This window comes from Magnolia sinica, chromosome 3 (genome assembly GCF_029962835.1).
Source record: "Magnolia sinica isolate HGM2019 chromosome 3, MsV1, whole genome shotgun sequence".
NCBI lineage: Eukaryota > Viridiplantae > Streptophyta > Magnoliopsida > Magnoliales > Magnoliaceae > Magnolia > Magnolia sinica.
The window spans coordinates 82,647,885-82,663,823 of NC_080575.1; the positions used below are offsets into that span (position 1 = coordinate 82,647,885).

Consider the following 15,939-nt stretch of genomic DNA (forward strand, 5'->3'; position numbering starts at 1 on the left):
CAGCATTTTGCTAGTCCCGAGCAAAGTATGCGAAAAATAATTTTAGAAATAAAAGATGATTCCTGTAACTCAAGTAACTTGTGAACAGACAGCTGAGATGTGAAAATTCTAAGATTCATGAATGGTAAGTAGAATTTTCTCCTGAAATCAAGCTCACAGTAAACTTCATAATCGAGTTCAACATATTAATCCATTAATTAGAACATTTCTGAACATCGAGCTCCATGAATGTAAAGTGTAGTCTCGACTTACAAACATTAAGAGATCCAATTGTCAATCTCATGATATCATTGGTAATTTGTGACAACCAAGCTTGAAACCAACACTTATCTCACAGATTAATTTTTAATTTTACCAGCCTTTGATTTTCTTTATGAGCATTAACGCAAATGAGGGGAATCAAATTCTTACCTATAGGGAGCAAACCGATGGCGAAAACTCGTCGCCTCATTTTTTATAAGTCAACTATGGAGAATCAAATCTATACCTATAGGGAGCAAACCTATGGTGAAGATTATGTGACTTAGCCTTTTAATTCTTCTTTTTACCAATTAATCATTCAGTTATCGAGCCGAAAGCTTAATGTGTGCGAGATGTGATATGTGAAATCATGACTCAATCAATGTTTACAACGTCTAATCATGGATTAACAAATCAAAATGGACTGTGAAATCAAGCAGATGGCCGAATCCAAGAGTCATTAGTTACCAACATCATGTAGCTTATAATGTAAAAATCACAAATATCCTTCAAAATCACTTTTAATTAAATATAAATTCCAGAAAAAAAAAAATTTAAAATTTTCACAAATTTTGCTCAAGACCAAGAAAATACTGATTAGGTAACCTAATCTCCCACCCCCAACCTAAAATATACATTGTCCTCAATGTAAAAGAAATAATCATGCGATGCACATGGGACAACGAATAATAAAAGAGAAATGAGGGAAAGATAGTACCTGGACGGAGAATCAAGAGGCTTCCCAAAATTATCAATGTAAGAGCAAGTTAGGGCAAGAGAGAAATTAACAAAAGCAAAAATAACAAAAAGAAAAAGAAAAGAAGATCCTACCTATACCACTTTCGCAGGTGCTCTCGATTGCATTTAGCGCATGCAACAAGCCTTTAAACCCCTAGGTTACCCCTAGTGGACGAGTTGTAGTCTCGTGAGGGTTTGCAGTAATGTTACCCACAAATATTGAAGTAACTAACTCAGAAAAATGAAAATGAATGAAATAAAAAGCAATACAATAAAGCAAAAGGCTGGGTTGCCTCCCATGAGCTCTAAGTTTAACGTCTTCAGCCAGACAAGAACGGACCATGAATGAAATAATCTTTATAACCAGGGTCTGCCAAAGAAATTACCTCAACACTTTCATTAACCGATCCTAGACAAGTGACGTGAGTTCCCATGAACTGTGCTATCTGAAATAAGGCAACTGACACTGTCGTCAAATAATTTAAGGACTTCTGCTCGAACGACTTCTTCTATGTTAGGATCACGCTTCCTTTGCATGTTATGCGACATTTTCACAGCATGATCCATACATATCGTGGGGCATACTCCCTGTATTTCCACTATCTTCCGTTCAATTGCTGCCTTATATGCTCTCAGAATTACAAACTGTGCTGTCAGGAAGAGTCTCAGAGGGATGAAGAGGTTCCACTTTCGCTCTCCATTTTTCAGTCTCCAATATAGGAGTAGAGTCGAGCAATGCATTGACTTCATGGATGGGACTATCAATGTCAAAATCCATGCCCGATTGTGCTAAGCAGGTCTCAAGAGGATCTTCGAAAGATGTACGGAAGGAGTCCTGCACAAGGCTCTCGATCATGTCCACTTCAAATATGTCATCCAAATCTGAGGGTTGTTGTCCTGCATTAAAAACATTGAGTTTAATATTCATGTTACCAAAGGACAATTTCATCACTCCATTCCTGCAATTGATAATAGCATTAGATGTGGCCAAAAATGGACGACCCAAAATGACTGGGATCTGACTATGAAGATTCTGGACAGGCTGAGTATCTATAACTATGAAATCCACTGGAAAATAAAATTTATCAACCTGGATTAACACATCTTCAATAACACCCCGGGGCACCTTGACAGATCTATCGGCTAGTTGTAATGTTACCTTAGTCGATTTCAACTCACCAAGTCCTAGCTGCTCATAAACCGAATATGGTAATAAATTGACACTCGCCCCTAAATCAAGTAATGCCTTCCCGATCTTATGATCTCCTATGCCGCAAGAAATGGTGGGAGCTCCTGGATCCCTAAATTTAGGAGGGGTGTTATGTTGAATCATGGAGCTGAGCTGCTCCGCAAGGAAGACTTTCTTATGAACATTCTGCTTACGCTTTTGAGTGCATAAATCTTTAAGAAACTTAGCGTAAGCAGGGACTTGCTTGATAGCGTCAAGCAACGGGATGTTGACTTGCACTTTTTGAAACACATCCAAGATTTCATCAAAGTTATTTCTTTTCTTTATTGGTGCCAGACGTTGAGGAAAGGGTGCTTTGGGCACATAAGGTGGCACATTAGTGGCTCTTGGAGAGTCAGAGAGCTTTTGGACTTTGGATGCATTGGTATGGTTCTCTGCTTCATTTCTGTTTTAGAATTTGATTCATCCCCAGGCATCTCTATTCTGTTATCAATCTGCTTGCCTGACCTAAGGGTAGTGATCGATTTGGCCTATTCATGATATTGCCCTTGGTTGGAATTAGAGCCAATCTCATATTGTCCCTTTGGATTAGCCTCAGGTTGGCTAGGGAACTTGCCCTTCTCTCTCTCTCTCAAGGTGGAAGCTAGTTGACCCTTTTGTACTTCCAGCTTGGCATTTGATTGTTCTTTTGCTTGTAAGCTTTGCTTGTTGGCCAGTATGGTTTGTTGGGTGTCTTTTTGGAATTGGAGAGAACTCTGCATGAAAAGATGGAGTGTATCCTCAAGAGATGGTTTCCTTGATTGTGTAGGCAGTTGTTGATATTGGGGAAACTGTTGAGGTTGTTGACTGCCAACTTGGAGGTGCGGTTGCATGGGAGGATTTCCAGATGGTCCTCCTTGTTGTGGTCCTTTTGCCCAAGAAAAATTTGGATGTCTAGCCCACCTTGGGTTGTATGTGTTCGAGTAAGGATCATTCCCAGATTTTTGAAAACGTGTTCAGAGAGAAGTTCTGGGAATGCTGCACCAGATGGACAAGACTGCATAGGATGGGCAGGGCTAGAACATGTGGCATATGCCTCGACTTGAGTTGTTTGTGGTGGTCCATTATTTAATACCAGAGCATCAACTTTCTTTGTCAGGTTATCAAGCTCGGCGCTCAGCTCTGTCATGACTCCTAACTCATATATACCACCTCTCTTTTGTGTTTGGGAAATTATGTCACCTCTATTTGAATAATCCCATTGCTGGGAATTTTCGCACAAGGTTTCAAAAAAGTTCCACGCTTCGACATCACTTTTGGTCATGAATGACCCTCCACTGGTGGCATCAACCATGCGACGGTTCTGTGGTGTCAGACCGTCATAGAAGTATTGAACTTGTTGCCACTTCTCAAAACCATGGTGAGGACATTTAAGAAGCAAGTCCTTCCATCTTTCCCAACATTCATGAAAGTGCTCGCCCTCTTTTTGTGTGAAGTTAGTAATTTCTCTACGGAGGGCATTGGTTTTGTGAACGGGGAAGAACTTGTTTAAGAACTTCTTAGACAGTTGGTCCCATGTAGTGATAGATCCAACTTCTAGAGAATTCAACCATGCTTTCGCCTTATCCTTCAAAGAAAAAGGAAACAGGCGTAGGCGGATCGAATCGTCTGAGAAGTTTTGGAACTTAAAGGTGGAGCAAATGTTTAAGAATTCTTTCACATGATGATATGGGTCCTCCTTGTCCAATCCATAAAAAGATGGCAACAATTGTTAGACTCCAGGTTTAAGTTCAAAGTGTGCTGCCGTAGTGGTTGGCAACACTATGCATGACTCAACAGGATTATTTCTCAATCTTTCACGAATTGTTCTTTCAATCTCAGGATCAAACGGTGCTAGTTCTATATTCAGAGATCTACGTCCTAGCATAAACTATGAGATTTTAAAACAAGAAAAAGCTATGTAAATGAGAATTGGAAAGAAGAACCCGGAAAAGGAGATGATGAATGTCTGTAGATTTGAGAGCTCCTCCTTTTGAAGACAATGTTATTTAGCAGCTTCCTTCCTTAATTCCTGTAAACAAAACGAAAACAAAAATAAATTAAATTTACTAAAATAATGCTAGAAAAAAAAAAATCCTAAGCAACGGTTAATTTCTAAAAAAAAGAAGGTTTCTAATCTTAGAAATAAAAACTAAGTTAGTTTCCAAAAAGGGAAAAAATTATTTCTAAAACTAGAAAATAGAAAGTTACTTGAAAGAAGAATCAGAATCTAGAATTAGAAAATAGGAAATTTCTAAAAATAAAATAAAATAGCCTAGAAGTAGAAACTTTCTAAAAAAATAAAACCTTAATTCTAAAAATAGAAATTAGAAAAAAAAAATAGAAAATAGAAAATTTGGAAAGAGATTACCAAATTAGTAGTTTATGTCAGGTCCCTACAAAACAGGAAATAGGTTAGTTTCTAAAAATAAAAATTTAACCTAAAGTTAGTAAAAAAAAAACCTAAGACTATGAATTATGATAAGAGAGAATCTTAAATCTAATTGGACCGAAACAGTCCCCGGCAACGGCGCCAAAAACTTGATGTTTTATTTAAACCAACATGATTTAAATGATTTTTACACTCGCAAGTATACAAATCAGATGCAGATACGGTACGTATTACGAGATCGTTCCCACGAGGACTGGTCATCACAATTCAAATCTATGATTCTCCTTAACTAATCCAACAAATAATGGAATGAATTACTAAGCACAATTTTATGAAAATCAATTAATTAAGAACAGGGAAGAAAATTCAATCAGAGAGAGAGCACTAGGACTTTCAAATCCACCCCTAATTATCCTAACCCTTGTTTTGTCTATTGATTCACCTTGATCTAGATTGATACCACTTAAATAGAGAAAGCACAATCTGTGTCCTTAATCGGGCATACAAACTGCCTAATTCCTTTAAGCAATGCCATGAATGACATATCCCATATCCTTGGTGGGTACATGGAATGTACATTCATTAAAGCACACTGTTTCTTCCTCTATAGGAAACTTGTTCTTGATCAGACACAAGCACCTATAATAAGCATCCAAACAACATCCATATATATACTTTAATCAAGTTCATAGATGGAGAAGTATAGAATTTAAACCCATAAAGCCCACTTAGAGAAAGAAACAAATTAATTGAACTTCAAAGTAAATCAACCAACACAAGAGCTAATCAAATTAGGGGCTTCATCTCAGCCCTAGCTGAGAGATTAGTGACCCATAAAATTCATAAAAAATATTAAATAAAATTCATAAAAGAAACGTCAAACCAAACAATCTCTCTCTCTCTTCTTTCTTCTCTTTCTTCTCTTTCTTCTCTCCCGTGCTCCAGCTGTTCTCCCACGTCCAAAACTCCCCTTTTATAGGTATAGTGGATCGGTGGCAGAGTCGTAGAAGGACTCGAAGTGCAATTTTTCACAGCCGTGATCGGTGGGCCCCACAGAGGCATTTTCTGGAAAATCTACCCCGTCCATTGGGTTCAGGACGAAATTTCAGTCAAGAATAGGTGGTTTTGAAGGTCCATTAGCGCGGCCCACAAGAATCCGGGGCAGTCTACTTTTGGCTTCTGTACCGCACACGTGTGTACGCATGGGCGAGGAATGTCGACATGGTTTTGAAGCTTTCGAATTGATCGGATGGCGGGAAACATGTGATCTTGCATTCTGGACCCTTTTCGAACCCCTTTTGCCTTGCTTTCCTCAATCCCAGGCGTGTAAAATCTTTACTATTGGTTTTCTGGAGTCCATCCCGTGCTCTGGTAATTTTGGAGTGCCAAATCCATGTTCTTAACATCATCTTTCAGTTAACGCTCCTGACTTCATCCTGTAACAAAAATACAATTAAAATACTCCATTAAGCATTATCATATACGTAAAATCTGGTAATTACTGGGGTCTGATATGCAATATTTGACCCTGATCACATGATCTGTGTAAATGATGATCTTGGATCCGATCAAGTAAGACCTAAATTTATCGAAAGTAAACACTACGGCTAAGAGTTCCTTTTCTGTAGTAGAGTAATTCACTTGGGCAGGATTTAGAGTTCTACTTGCGTAATGAATAACGTAGGGCTTCTTTTCTTTTCTTTGGCCTAAAACCACTCCAAGAGCATAGTCAGACGCATCGCACATAAGTTTAAAAGGAAGGCTCCAGTTGGGTGGCTGCATGATAGGTGCAGTGGTTAACATGCCCTTGAGCTTAGTAAAAGCTTCCTGACATTGCTCAGTCCACTCGTATGGTGCATTCTTTTGACGTAGATTACATAGAGGATGGAAGAGGTGACTAAAGTCCGTTATGAATCTTCTGTAAAAACAGGCATGTCTTAGGAAGGATCGCACGTCTCGTATGTTCTTGGGTGGAGGTAGGTTAGAGATAAGATTAATTTTAGCCTTATCTACCTTAATTTCCTTGGACGAGATGATGTGTCCAAGGATAATTCCCTTACAAACCATGAAGTGGCACTTCTCCCAATTCAGTACCAAGTTCTTTTCGTCACATCGCTTCAGCACATTTTTCAAATTTTCTAAACATTTGCTGAAGGATGGACCAAAGACCAAAAGGTCATCCATGAAGACCTCTAAATATTACCCCACCATATCAGAAAAAATACTCAAAATACATCGCTGAAAGGTGGCGGGGGCATTACATAACCCAAATGACATCCTTCGGTAAGCAAAAGTGTCGTATGGACATATAAATGTAGTCTTTTCCCTATCTTTAAGGGCTATCTCGATCTAATTATATCCCGAATAATCGTCAAAGAAACAGTAATAGGAATGACTAGCTAGTCTTTCCAAAATTTGATCGATGAAGGGCAAAGGAAAGTGGTCCTTCCTCATGACGGTATTCAACTTCTCATAGTTGATGCACATTCTCCAACCAGTAGTAACTCTAGTTAGCATGAGTTCATTGTTGGCATTGACTATGATGGTGATTCCGGACTTCTTGGGAACCACCTGAGTTGGACTCACCCATTGGCTATCGGATATTGGGTATTTGATACCCACATCTAATAGCTTAAGAACCTCAGCCTTCACCACTTTCTTCATGTTTGAATTTAGTCTACGTTGTGGTTGCTATGAGGTCTTTGCATTATCCTCAAGATAAATGCGGTGAGTACAATCAAAAGATCAATTTCCTTGAGGTCTGCAATTAACCATCTGAGGGCTCCTTTGTGCTCAATGAGCGTAGAGATGAGTATACTCTCTTGTTCTTGCTTAAGGTGGGAAGAAATCACCACTGGGTATGTCTCATCTTGACCTAAGTAGACATATTTCAAATCAGAGAGCAAAGGTTTTAGGTCAAGTTTTGGTGCCTTGAGGTTGGATGGTAGAGGCACTACATTAGTTTGGGGTAATACTTCAAATTGTGGCCTCCACCGGTTAACTTCAAGTACTGGTACGGTATCAAGCATGGCCCCCGTCTCCTTAATTAGGTCATCATCAAAATTATGGGAGTGGGCCAGGCACGTCTCTAGAGGGTCAGAGGATAAGGTCAAAAGTGTTCTATCTTTCACGAAAAAGTCAATCATGTTAATGTCGTGGAAATCGTCATCGTCCTCTAATTGTTTGCCTGTATTCAAAAATATATTCAACTCCAATGTCATATTCTTGAAAGTCATACTCATGACTCCATTCCTGCAATTAATAATTGCGTTTGAAGTGACAAGGAATGAGCGGCCAAGAATGACGGGGATTTAAGTGCTGATGTCCACGATGAGTTGAGTGTCGAGGATGATAAAATCTATCGGGTAATAGAATCTATCAACTTGGACCAACACATCCTCGATCATCCCTCTAGGTACACAAACTGAGTGATCGACAAGTTGTAATGTGGTTCGAGTGGGTTTCAATTCACCCAAACCTAGTTGTTCGTAGACTAAGTAAGGAATCAGATTTATGCTCTCCTAAATCAAGAAGTGCGTGCTCAATTCAGTAGTTCCCAATTACACAAGTGACGATTATACTACTGGGATCTTTATATTTCTATGGCACATCTTGCATTAGGATAACACTCATTTTTTCAGTTAAGAAGATTTTCTTTTGAATATTTTGCCATCTTTTGTTTGTACACAAGTCTTTCAAGAATTTGGCATATGAAGGTATTTGTTTAGCCGTATCCAGTAAAGGAATATTGACCTTCACTTGTTTCAACACATCTAGAATGTCCTGAGAGTTAGAAAGAGATTTTGGTGCAACCAACCATTGAGGAAATAGAGCAATCGGCTTGCCTTGAAGTTGTGGTTCCAATTCTTGTGGAGCAGTGCTAGGTCTATCATCGTTGTCCTCTTCCAGGTCCTTAGGCTTTTCAACCCTAACCAGAATGGTTTTGTCAATGGTCTTCCCACTCCTAAGAGTGGTGATAGACTTAGCTTGCTCTATTTGATTTGAAGAGCTTGGATCACTTATCTAATATTGTGGTTTAGGATTAGGGAGTGGTTGAGTAGGAAGCATCCCCTTTCCCCCAATTATTAAGTGTGACTCTATCCTTTGAATAGATGTTGCAAGAGTTCCTAATACTGATCTGATATCCTGGTTGAGTAGCTCTTGGTCTCGAATATGTTTTTGAACTGTATCCTCTTGAGTTTTCCCTTGAATTGGAATTTGATTAGGGAATCCTTGAGGTGTAGTAGTTTGTCCATTGCTCTAACTTAAGTTTGGATGATTTCTCCAAATGATATTGTACATATTAGAGGTGGGCCCACTGAAAGGTTGTTGGTAATTATTCATGGCATTAACTTGCTTATTCAGTACCTCTTGAAAAGCAGATATTGTTGGGCAATTTTCAGTTGTGTGCGTGTTGCAAGCACAAATACCGCAAACAATTTCCTTACCTTTATCCTTCTTTAATTCGATGACCTCGAGTTTTCTGGAGAGATTAGCCACTTTAACATTGATATCATAATCCTCTTTCAGAGATACATTCCGCCTCTCTCCTTGGATTGAGTCAGCCTAGACGTTGTGCTTGATTTTGGGGAGATGTCCCATGATTGTGTGTTTTCAGCAAGCTTGTCAAAATAATCCCACACATCATCGACACTTTTATTTATGAATTCTCCATTACACATTGTCTCAACCAATTGGCGCATGGAAGATGTCAGTCCATCATAGAAGAAATTCATGATGCGCCACGTTTCAAAACCCTGTTGTAGGCATGAACTGACAAGATCCTTGAACCGCTCCCAACATTGGAAGAATGTTTCATCTTCCTTTTGGATGAAGTTCATGATCGACTTTCTAAGGGTGTTCATTTTATGGTATGGGAAATTTTTCTTTATGAACTCCCTTGCTAGGTCGTTCCATCTACCAATAAATTGTGGATGTAGTGAATGCAACCACGTCTTAGCTTTCTCTTTCAAAGAAAAGAGAAAGAGTTTCATCCTGACTGTATCATCAGATACGTTTGGAAAGTATAATGTGGCTATGATCTCATTAAACTCTTTCAAGTGTAGATATGGATTCTCAGATTTAAGCCTATGAAATTTTGGGAGTTGGATCACCCTTGGCTTAATATTCATGTGTCCTGTATTTTCTGGAAAAACCATGCATGAAGGTATACTCACCCCCGCCGGTTGTAAATAATCTCGTAAAGTACAAGGTGGGGTGCTTGATGCACCTCATTCTCATCCTGGACTTCCCCAACCCTATGTTGAGGTTCTCTTCCCGGTTGATTGGCAACCATAACCTCAATTAACTCTGAGGATCTCGAGTGGTGTCTAATCCTGTGATGGATAAATAACCCCTCAACTAATCCTCCTTCACTCAAAAGATGTTAAGTGTTGTCACGGACCCACTTGGGCATGAAACACTCTCTCTTTCAATTTCAAATTCTAACCTAAACCTAAAAGTGAGAGGAAATAAAAGTCTAGAAATAGAAAGTTAGAGGGAATTAGAAAGAAATTACCAAATTAGAAGTTTCTAAATTAAGATCCTGCAAAATAAAACAAAACAAGTCAATTTCTAAAAATAGAAATTCTAAAATTAAAAAGTTTAAAAATAGAAAGATGAATTAGTTTCTAAAAAAAATGAATCTTAAAAATATGAAGTTTCTAAAAAGAGAGAAAGTTAGTATCTAAAATAATTCAAAAAACCCTAATTCTAAAAATAGAAACTAGAAAAGCCCTAATCTTAAACTAATTCCAAAACTAATTAATCTCAGAAAAATGTAACCATCAATCCCCAGCAATGGCACCAAAAACTTGTTCACAACCCCAAGTGCAGGTTGCGATGTAGTAATAATCTCGGTAAGACCGAGGTCGAATCCATAGGGACTAATCTTGTGTTTCTTCTGAAAGTAACTAGAACTAGAACTAGGAAAAGATGAAATCTAAATCTGGAATATTTGAGAGTAATTAGGAGAGATTTAATGAAAAACTTAATGAATTCAAAGGTGGGAAACAAGGGTTTCCATGGATCCACTTGTAGAGATCAGGGAGATCTATGCTTGATTCATAAACATGATTTGAATTGGAGTCCCATCCTATCCAATTGGAAGATATCTCAGTAAAATCAAATCTGAACTATCTTTGACCTAATTCTCAATGGATGAGAGGTGTGAGAACTAGAAGTAATTCCATTACAAAACCATGCTCAAGAGACAAGGTAAACAACAAGATTTACCAATCCCATAACCAATCTAAGAGAATTGAGAAGGTTAGGAAGTATTCCGTCACCCAACCATGCCCATGGGACGATGATGAAGAGCGGGATTGCCTAACTTCACAATCTTAATACATGAAAGAACATACTCAAAGATATCATAGATCTATCGTAATTTGAGTCACAATAAACTATTAAAAATTGAAAGTATTCCTTATAATCAAACTAAAATCAAAGAGAGTTCAATATAAACATGAATCAAAATCAAAGCAATAGAAACATCCCATCACGGTACAAGCTTCACCTCTTAGCCCTAGCTAAGAGGTTTAGCCAACCATAGACATGATTGAACTAGAATCTCTTAAGAAAAGCATAAAAACAACAAAGGAAATGGGAGAAAAACTCTTAGCGACGGCTTCTCCATGCTTTTGCTCCACTCCAAAAACCTTAGATGATGCTTAGGGATGCCTTAGGGACCCCTATTTATAGCTTTAGGTCTTACACCTTCGCACCGAGTGGAAAATTTCAAAAATCGCCTTAAATTTACGTAGTCCGTGTAAGATTTGCGTAACGCTCGACCGGTTGTGGGATGTCCTCGACCATTTGTGGGCCATCCTCGGCCGATCATGGGACACCCTCGACTGGTCGAGCCTAAATTGTTTTACTTGCTGGAGTTCGAGTCGAGGAGTTCTCAATTGGTCGAGCTAGCGCCAGGACTAGTCGAGCCAGAGCCAGGACTAGTCGAGGATTACGTAAATTCACTTCAAAATTTTGATTCTCTTCATTCTTGACTTGATTTTCTTGGATTTTTAGTGTGTGCATCCTTCATTCTTGATTTCATCAGATCCAATATTGGCTTTGGTGATTCTTGAGTGTTAAATTCATGCTTTGAACATCCTTTTCAATCAAAGCTCTTGAATTCATCTTGTAACACAAACATGATTAAAATAGAACATTAAGCACTATAATGTTCATAAAACCAAGTAATAAATGGGGTCCAATATGCAATATTTGACCATCAACAAATTCCCCTCAAGATTACACACTGCTGCCTTAGCAAACATAGTTTAAAGAAAAAGTAATGAAACACTCCAAAATAGATAGGATGCAATCTTATTAAATGCATTGATGTATGAATGCACATCAACCTGAGGATGCTCATCCAGTCGGACTTGGATTCGTCACCCATGCATAAGATTGGTCACTAGCGTAGCATATCTCGTACAGCATGGTGCCAAGTCATTAAAATAGGCCGATAGTCAGTGGTCTGGGAGCTAGCGAAATGATACCGTGATAAATCCAAGGTAGGTGCTACAACATCCAGAATTAGCCACCCGTCATTGCCAACATGCTATGAATGCATGATTAGCTAGATAGTTATTATTCTAGTTACAATTAGCCGGTTTAAGAAAACTCAATGGTCACTACGGGGGGCTTGTCACCCAGCGTAGGCTGACAGCTCAGGCATAGTGTCCCATGACCACCATCCCCGTCTCATGAGGTTTTCCCACCTTAGGATGTTTAATGGAATCCCTTCACAAGTGGTTGCTTAAAAATAACTTCAAGTCGAGGGTCCCATTTTTCACGTAACCTGTCTAGTTACATTCCAAGTGTGGCTCACATGAAATGGTGAAATTTTCCCACACATAAAACTGTGAATTAAATATTATGGTGACTCACGACCATCTACTAACATGCATAAAATTACATAATGGTGGTAAGATTTGTAATATGGCATCATGAAACTAAAGTATGAATTATCAAGTAATATGATGCTAAAACATGGAAATCAATGATCATTGCATATAAATAATATTTATGAATTATCAATTAGTATGTGAACCTAGCATGTAGCATTTATTTCATATGAACATAATTCGTCAACCATGGATCGAGATAGGGCAGTTAAAAGAACTTAGTAATTTACATCAACGATTAGGGTCTTGACCTAACAATAATATACTATGTTTGGCTAACTTAGAGATGGAAAGCCCAAGGGGAAAAATCATCACCTAGTAGTTCGTAACTCCTTCCTTGATTCAGATTTTCATGGTTAACTAATGGCCTAGCGTCGTATGACTCATTTCCTAGAATTATTTCCAACCGAAGAGCTTATATTAGATAGTGTTTCCAAGACTTTAGCTAACTAACATATTGACATTGCGTGAAGGTTTGAAAGGACCCATGAATAAGGTCAATTGGGCTTGCATTAGAGTGACCAGGCCCTGCCAGATCTTATCTCAACAAGTGGTCCAGTTTTACGCCTGAGATCATCCCTAACAAAGCTCGAATTGGGCCTGATCTGGCCCAACACTTGGCTGTCCAGTTGTAGTCTGAACTGGGCCTGATCTTGGCCCGATTTGTTGCTGGCCATTGATGGCCCAGGAATTGGACTAGACTGGACCCAGTTCAGCCCATCTCGGCGGTCCACCTGTCGTCTTGAGTGTGGCCCATAGCGTTAAGCTGAGTGCGGCCCACTGAGTTTCCTCTCAGTTGTGGCCCGCTTGAAGCGATTGGCTGAACCCAAGCCCACCGTGCTTTATCCCAGGTCAGCGACTGGGCTTTGCCCAGACCGAGACCCGAATTGTAGCCCGATCTAGGCCCACTTTGAGTGGTTAGGCCGGACCTAACTATGACTAGGATCAACCCAGTCTTCAGTCCAGTCTTAGGCTAGTTTTCAGCCCAGATCACTGCCCAATGCACAGCTAGATCTTGGCCCCATATACTTCCGGGCCGGCACTACATTCAGTCCAGATTTTTAGCCTAGGTTTGTGGCTAATTCATTCCAGTACTGAGATTGATCTCAACACTCATTTCAACTGCTATTTTCGGCCCACACCACGGCCTAAAACGTGACTGATTTTGGCCAACTACACGAACCAGCTGGAGGATGATTTGCCGTCCAACTACATGGCCCACTAAAGGGCGTTCTCAGTCCGATTTTCATGGTCCGCTTGAAAGCCATTTTTGGTAAGATTGAGGGCCATCTAAAGGACATTTTTTAGTCCTACTTCAAGGCCTAGTTGAAGTCTATTTTCAGTTTCAAATCATGTCCTGGCTGAAGATCTCATTCAGCTCAGGTAACGACCCATGTTTCAGCCATTACATGGCCTAGTTTTGGCCCATGTTTCAACTATTTCATGGCTTGATTAAGAGTGCCAAACGGCCCTACTGTAACAAAAAATCCAAATGAATTAATGGAGGTGGGGTGTTTGGTGTTACCTGGGCTCCTTCTCACACTCTCATAGATGTCATTGGTTTACACTGGTTCAACTCAGTCTGAAAGGGCTAGGTCGACTCAGTGCGGCTCTTAGCTTGCGTGCAATCTTCCTCTCTTCCTGTTGGTTCTCTTTTCTCTCACAACCTCTCTGTCTTTTTCTATTTTTCTCTCCATCTGAATGGTGTCTACGGGCTGCACTGACTTGACTCGATCCGACTCGAACGGCTCGACTCTGTGCAGTGCGGCACCTGGTTTTACACCCAACACCCGAACTGACTTCTCTCTCTCTCTCTCTCTCTCTCTCTCTCTCTCTCTCTCTCTCTCTCTCTCTCTCTCTCTCTCTCTCTCTCTCTCTCTCTCTCTCTCTCTCTCTCTTCTCTCGTCCATGGCTCTCCTCTCTCTCTCTCTCTCTCTCTTTGTGAGCTTGAGGTGAGGATCCCGAGACAAGTGGCCTGCCTTTACAGGGTTAAGGCACGTATGATCAGCCCATCTAATGGCCATGATTCAATGGCCAATTTTGTGTGTTTATCTCAGATTCTAGCATGTATGGAATCCATCCATCACTGGGGATGGTTTCCTGTTGCTACGGCCCACAGGAAAAGTAAGTTTTTTACCCTATCTGGGGCCCATGTCGTGATGGTGGGTTTTCGGCTCAATGGGGAAGATGATGCAGCCAATCATGGCTGATTTTTGTTCACAGTGTATTTCAGTGATCTGCTCCTTTTGAATGGATCAGATGGGACCCTTGATTACGGTGGGGCCCATTTTCACCCCAAACCATCGTCGTTTGCTCACACTTGGTGATATTTTCCTCCCCATTCACATTTCTTATGAGATGAGACATCTCCGACGAGAAAGCAGTTGCATCCCCAGTGGGGACGAACAAGATTCTTCCACGGAGCCTAAAGAGCCGCTTGGATCATGCCAGCTTGAATTTCCAAAGAAGGAAATGTTTCCCTGCACCGACTGATGCTATAGGTGGTTACCTGACCATTTCTGGTAGTAAATGGAAAATGCAGATTTCTACCCCAATGGATGGTTGGGATCGAAGGAGAGTTATTGGCGCAGATTGCTTACGTGGAGGACTCCACAATGGCCAGATTTTAGAGGACGCTGCTGCCCGTCCAGGACTTCCTGTTGTACATACACATGCACGTATGCATGGAGCATTTTGGAGGTCGTGGTTTTGGTCGCCCGGATCCTATCAACGTGATGAGCGGACTGGGTCCCTCAGATAGTGATCACAGGTGGGCCACAATCGGCTCTAATGGCGTCGTTCGGTCCTGCGTACTGTAGGCGGAGGATGGGAGAGAAATCCCTCCTTTTTGCAAAACTCTTCTAGTCAGCATTCCCTTGACCGCTTAGTCGGTCTGGTGCACCGTGCGTACACTGCCTGTGGTGCACGTGCACCCTGGTGTGGACCTCATCATGATGATTTCATGAAATCCACACCGATCATCCTCCTTGGTGGTCTCATCTGAGGCAATTGGGCCATTGAACAGGATGATCCAACACTTGGACAGTCCCCATGCTACGATCAGAGTATTATTTAGGGTTTTCTAGGAAATCTGAGGGCCAAATTTCTCTAAGTTTGAGTATTAACGGTCCAAAAGAGTCTTGGCCTTCTTAGGAGACTCTAGTGCCACGTAAGTCCATTCTTGTCTTGGTTTTGACTTAAATCTGATAATTAGTCTTAGTATTATATCAGTAAGGTTTAACAATAACACTCGTGTATTAAAGATGTGGGGTGTTACAGTCTACCCCCTAAAAAAAATTCATCCTCGAAATTACCTACGGTGCATCGTTGAATAGGTGCGGGTACTTCTTCTTAACCTCTGCTTCCCGCTCCGAGGTTGCTTCTTCTTCTCTGTGATGTGACCAAAGGACCTTGACCAATGGTATAGTCTTTGTCCGCAGGACCTGCTCCTT

General features: G+C 40.3%; 2 non-coding genes across 2 annotated transcripts; both read left to right on the plus strand.

Annotated features, from left to right (window-relative positions):
* Positions 1–3,558: 3,558 nt before the first annotated feature.
* On the plus strand, positions 3,559–3,665 carry LOC131241610 (small nucleolar RNA R71). Its single transcript, XR_009169172.1, has one exon. It is a non-coding gene; the product is annotated as a small nucleolar RNA R71 (small nucleolar RNA).
* Positions 3,666–9,329: 5,664 nt separating this feature from the next.
* LOC131241865 (small nucleolar RNA R71) lies at positions 9,330–9,436 on the plus strand. Its single transcript, XR_009169431.1, has one exon. It is a non-coding gene; the product is annotated as a small nucleolar RNA R71 (small nucleolar RNA).
* The last annotated feature ends 6,503 nt before the right edge of the window (positions 9,437–15,939 follow it).